This window comes from Ochotona princeps, chromosome 7, assembly GCF_030435755.1.
Source record: "Ochotona princeps isolate mOchPri1 chromosome 7, mOchPri1.hap1, whole genome shotgun sequence".
NCBI classification, from domain to species: Eukaryota; Metazoa; Chordata; class Mammalia; order Lagomorpha; family Ochotonidae; genus Ochotona; species Ochotona princeps.
In genome coordinates this window covers 16890190-16905630 of record NC_080838.1, presented here as the reverse complement: position 1 = coordinate 16905630, position 15441 = coordinate 16890190, and the positions used below count along the sequence as shown (strand labels likewise).

Sequence of the window (15441 nt, the reverse complement as noted above, 5' to 3'; positions counted from 1 at the left end):
GGAAAAAAATTAAAATAAAGCAAGCAGGGACCTGGAGGTGAGACTAACAGTACATTTTAACAGACTGTTTTGAACACTAGGTGCTAATGACAGCAGTAATTAAGGGTCCTTCGTAAATCAAGTGGAAAGATTGCAGATTTCATGGGCAAGAACTATAGGAAAAACACAGCATTTCACAGTTTGTCATGACCAAAACAAAAACAAGCAAAAATAACAGGCTTACTTTATTGCTGGATATATTTCTTTCTATTTCCATGAATTCACAGTGAATAAAATTAAAATGGAATAGCAACTGCAGTAAGCCATCAGGATTTTTTAATTTTATCATGGGGAATGATCCTTCCCCAGGTTACCAGGTTTCAGAGAACAATGACCAGGGATCAAATATCCTTCCCCTCCAGAGGTAAACCACTGCGTGTGGGTGAGATTTTACATTTAAAATGGAGACACGGCTGGGGTTTCTGTGATCTTCAGGAAACCGGGAATCTTGATTGTGAGATATTAATTATAAGGCATTTTGTATTATCTCAATAAATCTTATAGGATCAGTTTTTAGGGTAAAAATATACCCCAGTTTTCTAAAATAGCCAGGAAGAAAAGAACTTTGGATCTTATGCATTAGTCATGAGGTCTGATTTAAGCCATCTTCATTCCTTGGCATTGCAGATTAGCATAGGACGCTATTTCTAACCTCATAATGTCAGAGATAAGAAGTTATATTTTCTTCAATTAATCAGCTCTTCAGGATGAACTGTATCTGCAACATCCACTGGAGCATATGGTAGAATGAGCAGCACAATATTACTGAACACAACGCCGGTCACTTTTAGGGGTGTATCCAACCTGAGAGCATGTCTTTGTCAAAGTTGCCACACTTCTTCTGCGGACTTTACAGTTCACATGCAAACTTCTAAGTCAAACCTCTCCCTTTCCTCCATGGCCAATCAGAAAAGTAAGCTGAGTTGGTTCTGCAGAAAAAGAGTCCATTTAGACTTGAAAATCATGGAGGACATGGTAAAAATGATAAGAAAAGAGAGATAGAAAGGTAGCTTTGATCCTTTTCACTTATACAGTTAAAATGTCTCTTGGCTCAGGAAACATATGGCTTCCGCACAAAGGGACAGCTCTGACTCGACATTCAGCCCACCCTCTGTTCCCTGGGTCTTAGCTTTCATCCTTCCTACCCCACTTGCCTGCATCACGCACCCAGGACTTCACAACCAGGGGTGGGAACTCCTGAGTGTCAGACCTCCAGCTTTGAGATTTGGCTTCTCATTTTAGTTTTTCCTGGGTCTTGGGATCTGATTTTTTGTTGAGTGGTCCACATGCTGTTGTTGGGGGGCAGGACTGAAAGTGGGGGGCAGAGAACAGTGATCATGACAGCCACGGTTTACCATTCCCATCACAAGGCAATCCTGAAATGCACAGGAATTTACACCGTTCCCTTCGAAGGGATCAATAGATGGGTAAGACGCTGTATAGCCTTGAAATCTGGGGCTCTGAGAAGACAAACAGAGTTGTCTTGTGCAACCACAGTATTCTTGGGTGCCTGAGTTGAGTCTCATGCCTGACTGCACTATACCCAAAGCAATCACAGACTCTTGACAAGTTGCATGCGTGCACACAGATGGTAGAGGGGGGCGGCAAAGAGAGATAAAATGAGAGGGGTATCCTTCTTTCATTTCTTCAAGATGGCGGGAATAGTAGGCTGAATTTTGGGAAAGACTGTGAGCCTGGCTGCTCATGAGAGAAGTGTCGTGGTGAAAGCTGATCCATGCAAGACTCTACTGTGATGTCGTATCTGGGATGATTAGAAGGGAGCAACAGGAAATGAACAATACTTGAGTCTTGAGCCACACAGATCATCACTCTGGGAGATGCTAAGCTACTCCACTGACCTTGGAACAAAGGGAGGTGTTTACAGTGGCCACTTCGGATCACTATCCTAAACAAGTTCTTGCAAGTCCTAAATCTCCGTATTCTAGTCCTTTCTTAACTACCTGGCATCAACGGGGCGGGCGGGGGGGGGGGGTTGACTTTGTCTTTTATGTGAGCCTATTACAAAGTAACAGTTGAGACTAGAAGCTATCCACACCTCACCCACCAAGTTGCCCTGGAATGGCATTGATTGGCAAAACATTCTGAGGGTCCGGCTGCGTGGCCTAGCGGCTAAAGTCCTCACCTTGAATGTGCTGGGATCCCATATGGGCGCCGGTTCTAATCCTGGCAGCCCCACTTCCCATCCAGCTCCCTGCTTGTGGCCTGGGAAAGCAGTCAAGGACGGCCCAATGCATTGGGACCCTGCACCCGTGTGGGAGACTTGGAAGAGGTTCCTGGTTCCCGGCTTCGGATCGGCGCGCACCGGCCGTTGCAGCTCACTTGGGGAGTGAATCATCGGACAGAAGATCTTCCTCTCTGTCTCTCCTCCTCTCTGTATATCTGACTTTGTAATAAAATAAATAAATCTTAAAAAAAAAAACATTCCGAGATGCCACACCAGAAATGAGATATCAATTGCTCTGACTACATTGTCAGACTTTGAGGTTAGCTATATCTGGGTGCCCAGGAGAGAAGGGAGTGAGGAATAAGCACCTATAGCAAGTTGTCCATCAGCCCTGGCCCGCAATGAAAAGTCGGCAGTTCTGAGGAGTTGGACCAGGTTCCCTTTCCTTTAGGCCAGCTTGATGGAATCTTCCCATGTTCATCTGATAGGCCCTGATGTCTTTGGGACAAGAAAGAGATCTTTGTGTAAAAATTCACGTCTGTGTGCCACTGCTGTTTCCCTGTTACTGTGGCTCAACAGACCTGGCCTCATCATTATGCCCTAAAAATACTTGTAGGTGACTAGGTGAAAATAGGTGTCTTCTGCTGCCCACATGTACATGTCTTTACAAAATAGGATCTGGGCACACACACTGAGGTGTGTGCTCAATTGTCTAGCAATTGCTATCTTTTTAATAACTTCACTGTGTGCTAGGCACTGGGTATACAGACTGATTGCATACAGAGCACAGTCCCCAAAACCAGTGACGGGCACCTACTGAGATGCCATGGATGGGACTGCCATGGAGTAGACATGGATTGAGTCAGGGGAAGGGGACTGTCTAAGATTCTTTCAGAAAATTCCTCAGTGGTTTCTTCTGCTAGGACTGGGGCTGTGAGGCACAGTGATGAGGAATGAAGCTGAGGCTGGGGGATGAGCAGGAGCCAGGTCGTTCAAGGCTATGCGGAAGTTTCGGTATGTCCTTGAGATGGCTGCCATCAGGAGAATTTAAGCTGACTTACCCCTTTTCCTTCAACAGTGTAGTAGATGTATTATTATCATAGGGTGTTCTGAAGTGTGTTCTGAAAACTTGGTCCCATAGATGCTTCCCCAGAAAGAAATGCTTCAGAGCCAAGGAAGTTTTGGAGGTGATCCATGCTGCATCTCTCTCGAAGATTCATGACCACATTGAAGGTCACAAGAAATCTTGCAGCAAGCATGTTTAACTTTGTTTAACCTAGCATTGCCAAAATCCTGCTATGTCCCACAGAACAGAAAGCACTCTAGGGAGGTCTGTCTTGGAGAGAGAGACAATGGCAGGCAGTTCCAACATCCACTCACATTCACAGTTGCCTGGGTCCTTAGCGTGGAGGAAAGACACACACACACACACACACTCCTTTTACCCTCTGCTGCACCAGGATCGCCAGGTCTCAGAGCGGGAGGCTTTCAGTGACCAACTTTGGCTGTGTTGAATTCTGGCTTCCAAGTAGTTAGCAAGTAAAACACAAAAGGCAAGAATCCCAAAGGATGACTTGGACCAGCCCTTTTCAGCATTAGTACTTGAGCATGTTATAGTCAGATGTATCTTTATATAATAAAACCTCCTTATTAGGAAAAAAGGTCAGCCTTATTTAACCAAAAATATTCTGTAATATCTTTAATGATATAGACTTTCATTACTTTGGAAGGAAGCACTCTGTCTAGCCTAATGAATTCTAGTCTCTTGGAGCTGTTTCAATGGTCTCTCGCTCTTACCTTAGTGAAACAGTTGCGTGCAGGTGACATCCCAAATGGAATCGGGGTGATTTAAAAGTTTGCCATATTCTTTTAAATATTCCTAGCAAGACCCTGTTTACATTATTAATTTTCACTTTTGTTTAAGAAAGGATTTTCTATATCCTAGGCCATTCCATATATTTTGCGAATTATATGAAATAATGGGGTGTATTTTCTCACTCATTTATTTTAATATTTATATAATAGTTTTATGGTTTTTAAGGGGAAGGTTCTATAAAGTTCATAACAGAAAGAAATTACACATTTCTTTTTATTTTCATATATGCCTCTACTCTCTGCATTAAATAGTTTGACAAACTAAAAGCATTTGGCTTGGATGGGGTCTGGCTTCCACGCAAGATGTTGAAAGCTTCTGAAAGAAAATACCTGTGTAAGTTTTCATTTCTTGAAGGTCTAGAGTCAGCTAAACTGTCACTTTAGAAATAATTCGTTTCCATTTGTTTACTTGCTTTAGCTCAGAGTCAGAGAGAGGGAGAGGGTGAGGGAGAGGAGCCTGAGACAGAGAACTCCCATCCACTACCTAACTCCCCAAATGCCCACAGCTGCTGAGGCTGGACCAACCGGAAGCCAGGAGCTAGGAACTCCATCTAGGTCTCACTTGTGTGTGGCAGCGACCCAAGTCCTTGAGCCATCCACTGTTGCCTTTTACAATATGCACTAGCAGGAAACTGGAACACGCATGGGGAGGGAGTCAAAGCCAGATACTCTAACATGGATACAAGCGCCACAAAACTCATCCAGAAATATATTTTTTTAAATTTTTATTGGAAAGGCAAACGTACAGAGAGAAGGAGATACAGAGAGAAAGATCTTCTGTCCACTGGTTCACTCCCCAAGTGGTTGCAACTGCCGCAGCTGAGCCACTCTGAAGCCACGAGCCAGGAGCCTCTTCTGAGTATCTCATGCAGGGCAGGATCCCAAGGCTTTGGACTGTCCTTGACTGCTTTCCCAGGCCACAAGCAGGGAACTGGATGGGAAGTGGAACTGGCGCCTATATGGGACCCTGGCATGTGTAAGGCGAGGGCTTTAGCCACTAGGCTACCACACCAGGACCAAAATAATTATTTTAATCATTGGCAGTCACTGAAACCTTGTTCTATTCTAGTTTTTATTATTACTCCCATTTCATTGGTCAAAAAAAAACTGAGGCACAGAAAACGTAAGGAATTTTCTCCAAACCACAAAACTTGAAGTAGGGAGACTGAATTTAAGCCCAGGCAGTTTGACCCTTGTATGTACAGTAGGGAAGAAACATGTAATAAGATTGCTTAGATGGGCCCAGTGGCTAAAGTCCTCGACTTGCATGTGCTGGGATCCCGCTGGGATCCCATTGGGCTCCGGTTCGTATCCAAGCTGCTTCACTTCCCTTCTAGCTCCCTGCTTGTGGTTTGGGAAAGCAGTAGAGGACAGTCCAAAAGGCTTGCGACCCTGCATCCACATGGGAGACCTGGAGGAGGCTCCTGGCTTGAGGCTTCGGATTGGTACTGCTCTGGCCATTGTGGCGCTTGCCAAGTGAACCAACAGATGAAAGATCTTTTTTTCTGTCTCTCCCTCTCTCTGTAAATCTGACCTTCCAATTATAAGTAAATAAATCTTTGAAACAATAGCAAGTGGTCCAGCACAGTAGTCTAGTGGCTAATGTCCTCACTTTGCACCTGCTGGGAAGATCCCCTGTGGGCACCAGTTCTAATCCCAGCAGCCCTGCTTCCCATCCAGCTCCCTGCTTGTGGCCTGGGAAAGCAGTCGAGGACGGCCCAAAGCCTTGGGACCCTGCACCCAGGAGGGAAACCTGGAGGAGGCTCCTGGCTCGTGGCTTCGGATCGGCGCAGCTACTGCCGTCACAGCCACTTGGGGAGTGAATCATCAGATGGAAGATCTTTTTCTCTGTCTCTCCTCCTCTGTGTATCCAAGTTTCCAATAAAAATAAAATAAATTTTTTTTAAAAAAATTAAACAACAACAAAAAGATTGGTTAGTTGCCTGCTAGTTCTAATGCTTGTCCTCCAGAAATGCAGTTCCTGTGCTTTACCCACTCACGTTAACAAAAGCCTGTTGTTACAGGAGGATTGTAGCTTTCTGTCACTGTGCCATTCTGGGTTTGTCACCTTCTCCATGCTTTGCTCTGACTTGCCGCTGATGTTGTCATCTTATTTTGTAACTAATTCCTGGTGGGTCTCTCACTTGTGTTTCTTTGGTCTTTGGCCCTTAACATGGGGCCAGAATTGAGCTCTGCAACAGTGTGTGGTGACGGGGATCCATGAAAGAGCAAATGAGGTGTAACTTACCAGAGTTACAAAAAGGGAAAGGAAGTTGCAGGCAGCCCAGGCCACAGCCCTCAAGAAGAGTAGAGTTGTGTTGCTTGTTCTGTAGAAACTGTAGGATCTGGATACAGAAAGTCAAAGTGAGAGAGGATTTACTTTTCAGTTTTATTCAATTTATTTGTCTTGTCTTGCAGGGGTTTGATGCATTCCAAAACTGATTTGGACAGGTGTAAGGGTGGAACCAGCCTCATAGGAATCTCCCCACTGCACTTGGGCAGCCTGTCAGAAAGGGGGAGGGGCTCACACTTGCTGTACACAGTGGCCTGGTGTCCTCAATTAGCAAGGCACTTTCCATACACAAGTACTAATAAACTCAATAATCTCCACAGCCTAAGGAAGTGAGTACACCAGGCTTGACCAAATGCATTTTCTGACATCCTTGAATTCCACACCATTCTCAGTTTGGTTTAAAAATAGGAAGAGTGGGTGTTTTTCAGAGTAGTTAAGATGCCATTTGCCTGCATCCCACACTGGATGGGATGCTTGGGTTCCAGCCCCAGCTCAGGCCTCAGTCCTAGCTTCCTGTTGATGCACAGCCTGAGAGGTGATTGAAGTCCCTGTCACTCATGTGAGAGGCCGGGATTGAGTTTCTGGCTCCTAGCCTCAATCTGGTCTAGCTCCATTTGTTCAGGGCATTTTGGGAATGAACCAAGAGATATGAGAACCCTCTCTCTCGCTCCCTCTCTCTCTCCCTCTGTCTCTGTCTTTTGAGTAAAAATAAATTTATGGAAAACTATTGCAACTTAGTGGGTTCATCTGCTTCATTTGTACTAAAAAGAAACAACACAGGAGTTGGAACTACTTTGGAGTTGTATGGGGCAGTAGAAGAATGTAACAAACCACATATACCTACTTTATTGCCTTAATGATGTAAGATGCTATGGACTGACTTGTGGCTTCCCCGACACTCATATGCTGTAACCCTAATCCCCAGTGGGATGATATTTCAATGTGAGGCTTCTGGGATACAATTAGGTCATGAGGGTGGAACTCTCATAATGGGATTCGTGGTCTTGTAAGAAGAAACAAGAGAAATTCCCCTTTCTCTCTTTCTTTGCCATAGCAGAGAACAAAGCAAGAAGGTATCCGCTTGGCAGATCGGGAAGAGGGACCTCACCAGGAACAAAATCATTTTCCACCTTGCCCTTGAACTCCTCAACCCTCAGAACTGTAAGGAATACATTCCTGTTGTGTAAAGTTCTTCCTCTGTAGTGTCTTTGCTCTAGTAGCCCAAGTGAATACGACATAAAAAACTTTAAGATAATTATAACCACATTCCTGAGCAGCTGTGGCTTCACCACATTATTACTACCAATTTATGGATGAGAAAATGAAGGCTCAAAGAGTGTGCATGGCTTCCACCCAAGTCAAGTGCAATGGCTCTGCCTTCCACACCACCACACCCTGTGAATTTCCTTTTGTGTTGCTGGTACTGTTGTGGGAGACCTCATGGCCATGATGTTTCTGTGGGTGTCATTCATTCAGTAAATATCTGATGACTGTTCACAAATTCTGTGCCAGGTGCAAGGGATACATATGTTAAAAGAAATATTTTCCTCTGTAAAGGAGTTTAGCAATCTGGTGGTGAGGAGGAAATGTAAACTATAAAACAAGCTAGAATAAGGGAGGTATAGTCAGTTCTTGGTAAACTAGGATTTGAGGGAGGATGGAAAAAGGTTTGGCACAGTTGAAACAACACAACTAGCAAAAAACCAAAAAAAAAAACAGAGGGCTCATGGGGAAAAATAGCCTAAGCTTAGCTAGAATTACATCCAATATTAAGGAAAATTTGCTACCCTATACATGTCACTCGAAAGATGAAAAAATAATAAGACACAATCATTTCAGAACATAGAGCATCATTTTCAATGTCTGATGAAAATGCCCAGCAGAATCTGTTTAGTGGTTTGATACTGTCTGTCCTTAGCTCTCCCTTTTTAACATTGGAACAAAGCCGAAGCAACATGAGTTTGTCTCTGAACAAACTGCATTCTTCACTCTGACTCCAATAGACAGTCTAGGTCAGCGGTTTTTAAGCTGCCTTGAGCCCTAAGAATTCCCTCTGAGGGGCCCAGGGGCTGTGGAATGGTTGGGTGTGTGGGGGTGGTGGTGCTGGGCTAAATCCAGCCCTGAAACTCGGCTGCCTTGTTCCAATTGGAGTGAGGTCGCCTTGGAATACAGGGTTCCCAGTTAAAAGAAGTGTTAAAAGTTCTCTGCTTCAGCTTCTGCTGCTGGCAGCCGCTTCCTCCCTCCCAGGCCTAACCTCACACTCATCGGATGATTTCTATCTTCTCATGGTGTTACCAAAGCTTGATTGGTCGTGGCTTCCACTTGTTGAAGGTCAGGTCCCTCAAACGTCTCTCCTTTCCTCTGAAGTGGGCAGGGTTAAGGTTTGCTAAATGTGTGTGGAGTTAGAGAAAGCTATTTACATCTGCAGAGTGTATGTGTGTGGTGGTGGTGGGGGTGATCTGAGTAGGCTGAGAAGGAACATCATAATGACCCTCCCCCACAACATGCACACACACGCATGCAATGGTGGAATTGAACACATTGCCCCTGCCCAGGCCATTTCTGGCTCTCGCAGGGCTTTTGTGGACAGAGTGAGGTACGCTGCTTTGAGACCAAGGAGAGAGCTCCTGGTGACCCGACCTCCCACCTTACCCTCAGTTTCCTCTGTTGAGGAAATGCCAAGCAAAATGGTTTCTTGGACTACCAAATGATTAATCTGTTCAGGATATCCGCATGGAATTAAAACATGTTTCTTGGTACAAACTAATTTGGAAAACCATGCATAGCACCTTGTAATTCACATTTCAATATATTTTAGGAGCATTTTTTGTGTAGGATTTCAGAATTGCTTTTGTACCAAAGTAAACTTATTTCTTAATTCTGTTTTTCCAAGAATTTTTCTCTTGGGAGACAAAGAGGAGGACAGACCTTCTGTCTACTGGTTCACCCCCCAAAGGAATGAAGCCAGAAGCCTGAAATTCCATCCAGATCTCCCACAGGGAGGTGGGGACTCAAGTACTTGAGGTGTTTTCTGCTGCTTTCCCAGTCGCATCAGCGGGGAGCTAGATCAGATGTGGAGCAGCCAGAAATAAACAAATATTCATATACATTGTGGGTAGTAGCTTAGCACACTGCACCACAGCACTAGTTCCTCCAAAAACTTCCTGAAGTACCCTCTCCCTTTGGCCTAGTCTGCCTTTTGACTTTCAGTGAAGCCAGAACACAATCTGATGTTAGATTTGATATTTCCAGGATGAAGGTATTAGCTATCTCCCATGAGATTCCAAACAAAATTCTCAGGTGTGGAATGAGTATGCTTACTCTGCTGCCAGTCCTCTGCCAGAGAACATCTTCAGCGTGACATCTCAGCTGTCGTGAGGGGCAGAGCTGGGACAGAGATTCTGCTACAAAAGCACTAGTCATCTACCCTGCCTTAAGTATTGCTGTTCTTGACTTCCCAAGAACCAAGGCAGAAGCAGGTGTTTCTTCTGGGTCTCCCACCCGGGTACAGGGTCCCAAGACCTGAGCCATCTTCCCTCCACTACCTTCCTAGGCAGTATCAGGGGCGTGGATGGAAGTGGAGCAGTTGGGACAGAAACAGGTACCCATATGGGATGCTAGTGCCACAGGTAGAGGATTAACCCAAAATGCTATGGTGCTGGTCCCTTCATGGTGTATTTTTTAAAGCAGATTATTGTTGCATACTGTTGGTAGAGATTCAAATTTGTACATCCTTTATGGGAAACAGTATGGTGGTTCCTTAACAAAATAAAAATAGAGCTGGCCCATGGTCCAGCAATCCCACTAGTAGCAATATCCAAAAGAAACAAAGTCAGTCTGTCAACGAGATCTGTACACTCCCATAGTCATTAGCCTAGCACTGGCAATAGCCAAGATAAGCAGTCAGCTGAAGCAACTATCACTGGGCCATACTCTGTCTACCTACCAGAACACAATTCAGCCTTTAAGAAGAAGGAAAGCCTGTCATTTGCAACAAGACGGATAAATCCAAAGGACATTAAGTGAAATAAGTCAGGCACAGGGGAACAAACGGGGTTTGTTCTCACTGACTCATGGAATCTAGGAAAGTTGAACTTAGAGCAGCCAGGAGCAGAGCTGTGGTCACCAGAGGCTGGGGATAGGGGGAGCCTGGCAACGGTGATCAAAGGGTATGACATTTCAGTCAGACAGGAAGAACAAATCCTAGAGACTCATTGTGCAACACGGCGCTTGTAATTAGCAAGTATTGGAAACTTGAAAATGGCTGAAAGAGCAGATTACTTTTAAAAAAAGCATGTGAAGTAACACATGGCAGTCATCTTGATGTAATCATTCTGTAATATGCACATATATCCAAACATCAGGCTGTGCACCTTGAATAGACTCGGGTTCCACTTATCAATTAAAAATACAGATTATTTCTAAAAAAAGAACCAGAAAATTTAAAAAGCAGGTTATAAAACAAGTTACAAAACACTCTTCTTTTATATAATTATCATATTTAAATATATAAATCATGAACATTCTAAAAAGCTACATAAGCATCATTATTCTGGGATTTCAAATGTTTTTTTTTTTTTCACTATCTTACTCAGTTCTATTTTGTGATATTTGAGAGTGTTTATGTAACAGAGAAAATGAAAACTTTCCAGAAAGAAACATAGAGAGGCAGAAAGAGAGAGAGGGAGAAGCTGAAAAGCAGGAAGAAGCGGAAGTGTACAGTCTGAATCTGCCTAGATAACTTGGAAAAAGATTTCATTAGGAGCAGGACATGTCTGTTCGAAACTTACAAAGTGTTTTCCAGGAAGACAGATACAAAGAGAGATGAATCAGTTAAGGTGAGGGTCCAGATAAGTGAGACAAGTGAGGGCCCTTAAACAAGACGCCCCAAGTTGTAAATTGTTTGATTCAGGTCAACATGTGTCAACAAATTAGCAACTAACTATGGACCACTAGGGCAGACTCAGCGCCAATGTTGGCACAAGGAACTTACATCAAATTTATTCATTGGATGCACAAGGGTGATTACACTGGTCTCTCCACCTGATGGCTTAACCACTTCTCTCCTTGGAGATCCAACAAACATTACCAACTTAACATGTCCAAAGCAAAAATTCCTTTGAAAAAAGACATAAAACATTATTTGAATGGCAGAGTTACAGAAGAGAAAGAAAGAGACACAGAGAGATTTTGTATGTACTGGTTCACTTGCCGGTTGATTACAAGTCAGGGCTGATCCAGACCAAGACTAGGAGCTAGGGGCTTCAGCTGGATCTCCCATGTGTGTCGTAGGGCTCCAGACACTTGGGCCATCTTTCACTGCTTTTCTCAGGCCATTAACAAAGCTGAGTTAGAAACGGAGCAGCTGAGATACAAACCAGTAGGCATATAGGATGTTGCTATTGCAGGTGGCAGCTGGACCAGCTATGCCACAGCACCAGCACCCAAAGGAATAGTTTTTTATATCCTCTTGAAATCTATCCCTACCCTGTGATGGTTAATTTCACATGTCAATGTGGTTGTGCCATGGGGTGTTCATATATTTAAACAAACATTATTCTAGATGCTTCTGTATGAGATTAAGATTTAAATCAATAGATTGAGTAGAGCGAGCAGCCATCCCTGACATGAATAGCTATCAGTTAATCTGAAAGAAACAATAGGGCTGGCATTCTATAGAGGAAGAGGGGAGTTCTTCTTGTCCACCTTAAAGTGGGACAAAGCTTTCTTCTGATCTTGAGCTTAAACTGAAATGTTCTCTTTTCCAGGGTCTTGAGCCTGCCTGCTATAGCTTAAGCTAATGCCACGGACCCTCCTGGGTCTCCAACTATGGACTCACTCTGTAGATCTCAGGAATGAAAACTTCACTCACCCTATTCCTTATACTAAATCTCCATCTGTCTAGATAGACAAACAGATGCATATCTATGCTACTTGTTCTGTTTCTCCAGAGAACCCTGCCTTATACATCCTCCTCCAGTGGCAACCTTAGTTTGCCATAGCTTTGGTATAAAAACCTCTGGGATCACCCTTCCTTTTCTCTTTCAAGATCCAACCCAAAGCAAATTGTGACGGCTCTGCCTTTCAACGACATTTAGAATCTGACCAACTCATATACTACCATCATGGCCTAAATCAACATCTGGACTAGTGCTATATTGTTCTGATTGGTTTCTTGGATTCTCTTTCAGGCCCGTTCCCATTAGCCAGTGGCATGGCCACGTCAGGAATTCTTCTAACCCATGGTAGATTGTGTCCATCCTTTGCTCAAAATCTACTAATGCTTCCCATCTCATTCAGGGGCTCTGGCAGCTGCCCTTTCTTGCTTGCTGGCTCTGTCTTCTCCACTTCTTTCCACTGCTCCTTTACTCTGCTAGCTAGCCTCCTTGCACTTGCACCATCAGGCATAACCATGCCCAATTTCAGTTATCTCTTTCTAGGCACAAGGCCCATGCAGACAACAGCCTTGTTTCCCTATTCCCTACACGTGGATCAGGGACTGGTTTGTGGGGGAACACTCAGATACTCAGATGCAATTGATGAACCAATTGGGCTTCTTTCCATACACCCAGGAATGCAAAGCATATATTTACTGATCAAGTATTATTTCTTGGGCATAATGCCAAACTTTTAAAACAGATTAGCTTTTTAAGTGGATTAACTCATTTGATTCTTACCAACCACAACCTAGGAGCACACAGAAATTTCTGAATGAGAGAACTGAGGCAGAGATAGGCCCTGATGTTCCCCAGCTGACAAGGGGTGGAACTTCATTTCACATCCAGCTTGGCTTCAGAGAACATGCATAACGGGCGGTCAATTCGAATGCACATCTGGCAAATTCATTAAGAAATGCTGAAGACCACTAAGAATTGAAAGACTTACGCTCTACCTTTATTTGTTAGGAATAAAAATATTTACCACTCTAGAGGAGCCTCACCAGTTTGCAGTGAATCAGCAGGCAGGGCCACTAGGCAATGGGCACTCAGAGATGTCCTCTGCAGTTAATGTTGTGATCATCTCTAGGGCAACGTAGTTGAAATCAACAAAATAACAAGAAAGATGTGTTTAACCTTTCTTAGGTCATGCCTACCCGGTGTATTTAGTAGATTTACAAGCTCATATGAAGATGCAGGCTGTCCTTTATATTCTTGTAAACTTATTGATTTGTGTATCCAATGAATATTTATTAAGTATATGTAAGCACAGTTCTTGGCACCCAGGATATGGAAATCTCTTTCATGAAGTCTCATTCCCATTCATAGTGAAATGGAGTTTGTATATCGTAGGGGTTTGTAACTAAACTCTGCAGTCAGAATGAATTGAGTTCAATCCCAGCTCTGTTGCTACTGGCTACATGACCTTGGGCAGATTATATAACTTTTCTACTCGGCAGTTTCTTTGTTTATAAAGCAGAGCAAACATTGATGAGAAGATCTGCCACACCAGCTTATTAGGAGGGTTAAACGAGGTTGTCTGATAATCAGGATGGATAGTAAAATTTCACAAATAAACAACCTGTGATGGTGAGGTTGGGCTAGTGAAAGCACTGTGATTTTAAATATGGCTTTTCATATACAATGAACTTAGAATTTTGGACACTTCACTTAGGTCAAGAGCTTGTTTGTTTTCTTAGTATTTTGAAAAAAAGTGAATTTAGCCAACATTTTCTGAGTGCTGAACCTTGCGATGAAATCATAGGGTCTTATACTCACAATTAGAATAATAATAGAACTATTAAAAGAATTCTGATTCATTAATTTGTTGTTTCTTTTTCCCTTCGGGGGTATCTGGGAAAGCTGCCCATCCACAGAGAGCTCCTTTGGCCAGCTTCCTCTGCCTTTTAAACTTCAAAACTAAATTCCTAAGTACCTCATAATGGGTCCATGAGATTGTTGATTTTGTTTATAACATGTCAGAAGCAACAATTTTATACTACTAATAGACTCATTACAAAGTACAGGAATATCTCAGGTGGATTCTGAATCCACCAAATATTCACATTTATTCCTAGGCTCTCTGCTTGCATGAACACTAGACCAGGAGTTAGGAAGTATAAATTCTAACCTCTGGGCCTGGTGCTAATTAACTGTTAAAACTTGACATTGCTGGTGCTTGTTTCCTTAACTACCCACATCCGAAGGTCAGTGCCTGTATGATCACCCAGAATTCTATTTTGCCTTTGAAATCCCATGTAATGAAGGGAGATGAATATGAGAAAACAGGGCTCTATGAAGAAACAGGTGAGCACGCGAATTACCTCTCGTATTTCAAGTTGGAAACATGGTAACAGATCTGTATGACAAGACAGTAAAAGGATAATAGTGACATGCAAACATCTTTTTGTAAAAGCCATAAGCATAAAGCTAGACGATAGTTACATTCATCTCCTGGAAAAATACATGAGCAATATCAGGGATTAAACACCTATTGAAAAAGCAAAGACTAGTATATCACTGCCATTTATGAAAAGCTGAAAACCGAGACCTTCCTTGTGCGCTGTTCAATGGCTCAGCCAGCCTCATGGCAAGTTTACTTAGAATCAACAGCTGATTGGAGATTCAGCCTAGACTAGACCTCAGAGGAATCTGATCTTCAAGGAGAGGGTATCTTTTTCAAAAAGATTACTCATTTATTTTTACGTATTTTAAAGGCAGAGAGAAAGAGAAAGAGAATGGGAGAGAGGGAGAGAAGGGAAAGAGGGAGAGAAGGAAGAGAGAGTTTGTGGAAGAACAGAATTAAAAGGTGGGTTTATTTTGCCCTCAACATTTGAAATCCACATGTAATTTCCTAATAATAAGATTTCCATGATTTTAAAAAGGTACCATGCTTTCTAAATTCACCCAGCTCCTAATTACTGCCTTTCATGGGCCATACAAACGAATTTCATTCCATTGCACTGAGAAGAAATTTTAAAAATCAAAACAAGTTACAGCATTTCTGCATTGTTCCCTTTCTTCTTGGTTTTTCTTAGAATGTTCGTGTTTGATGCAGATAGTTGATTTTCAGAGCATGATGAAGGTAAGGCATTTTAAGATTACTCATTGTT

The 15441-nt window shown here is 43.1% G+C and overlaps 2 protein-coding genes across 3 annotated transcripts in view; both read right to left on the bottom strand.

Annotated features, from left to right (window-relative positions):
- CLGN (calmegin) overlaps positions 1-15441 on the bottom strand; it is a 291118-nt gene that overhangs the window by 49683 nt on the left and 225994 nt on the right. The gene's annotated exons all lie outside the window — the stretch shown is intronic.
- LOC131480864 (uncharacterized) overlaps positions 1-15441 on the bottom strand; it is a 68607-nt gene that overhangs the window by 1379 nt on the left and 51787 nt on the right. The window lies entirely within an intron of this gene.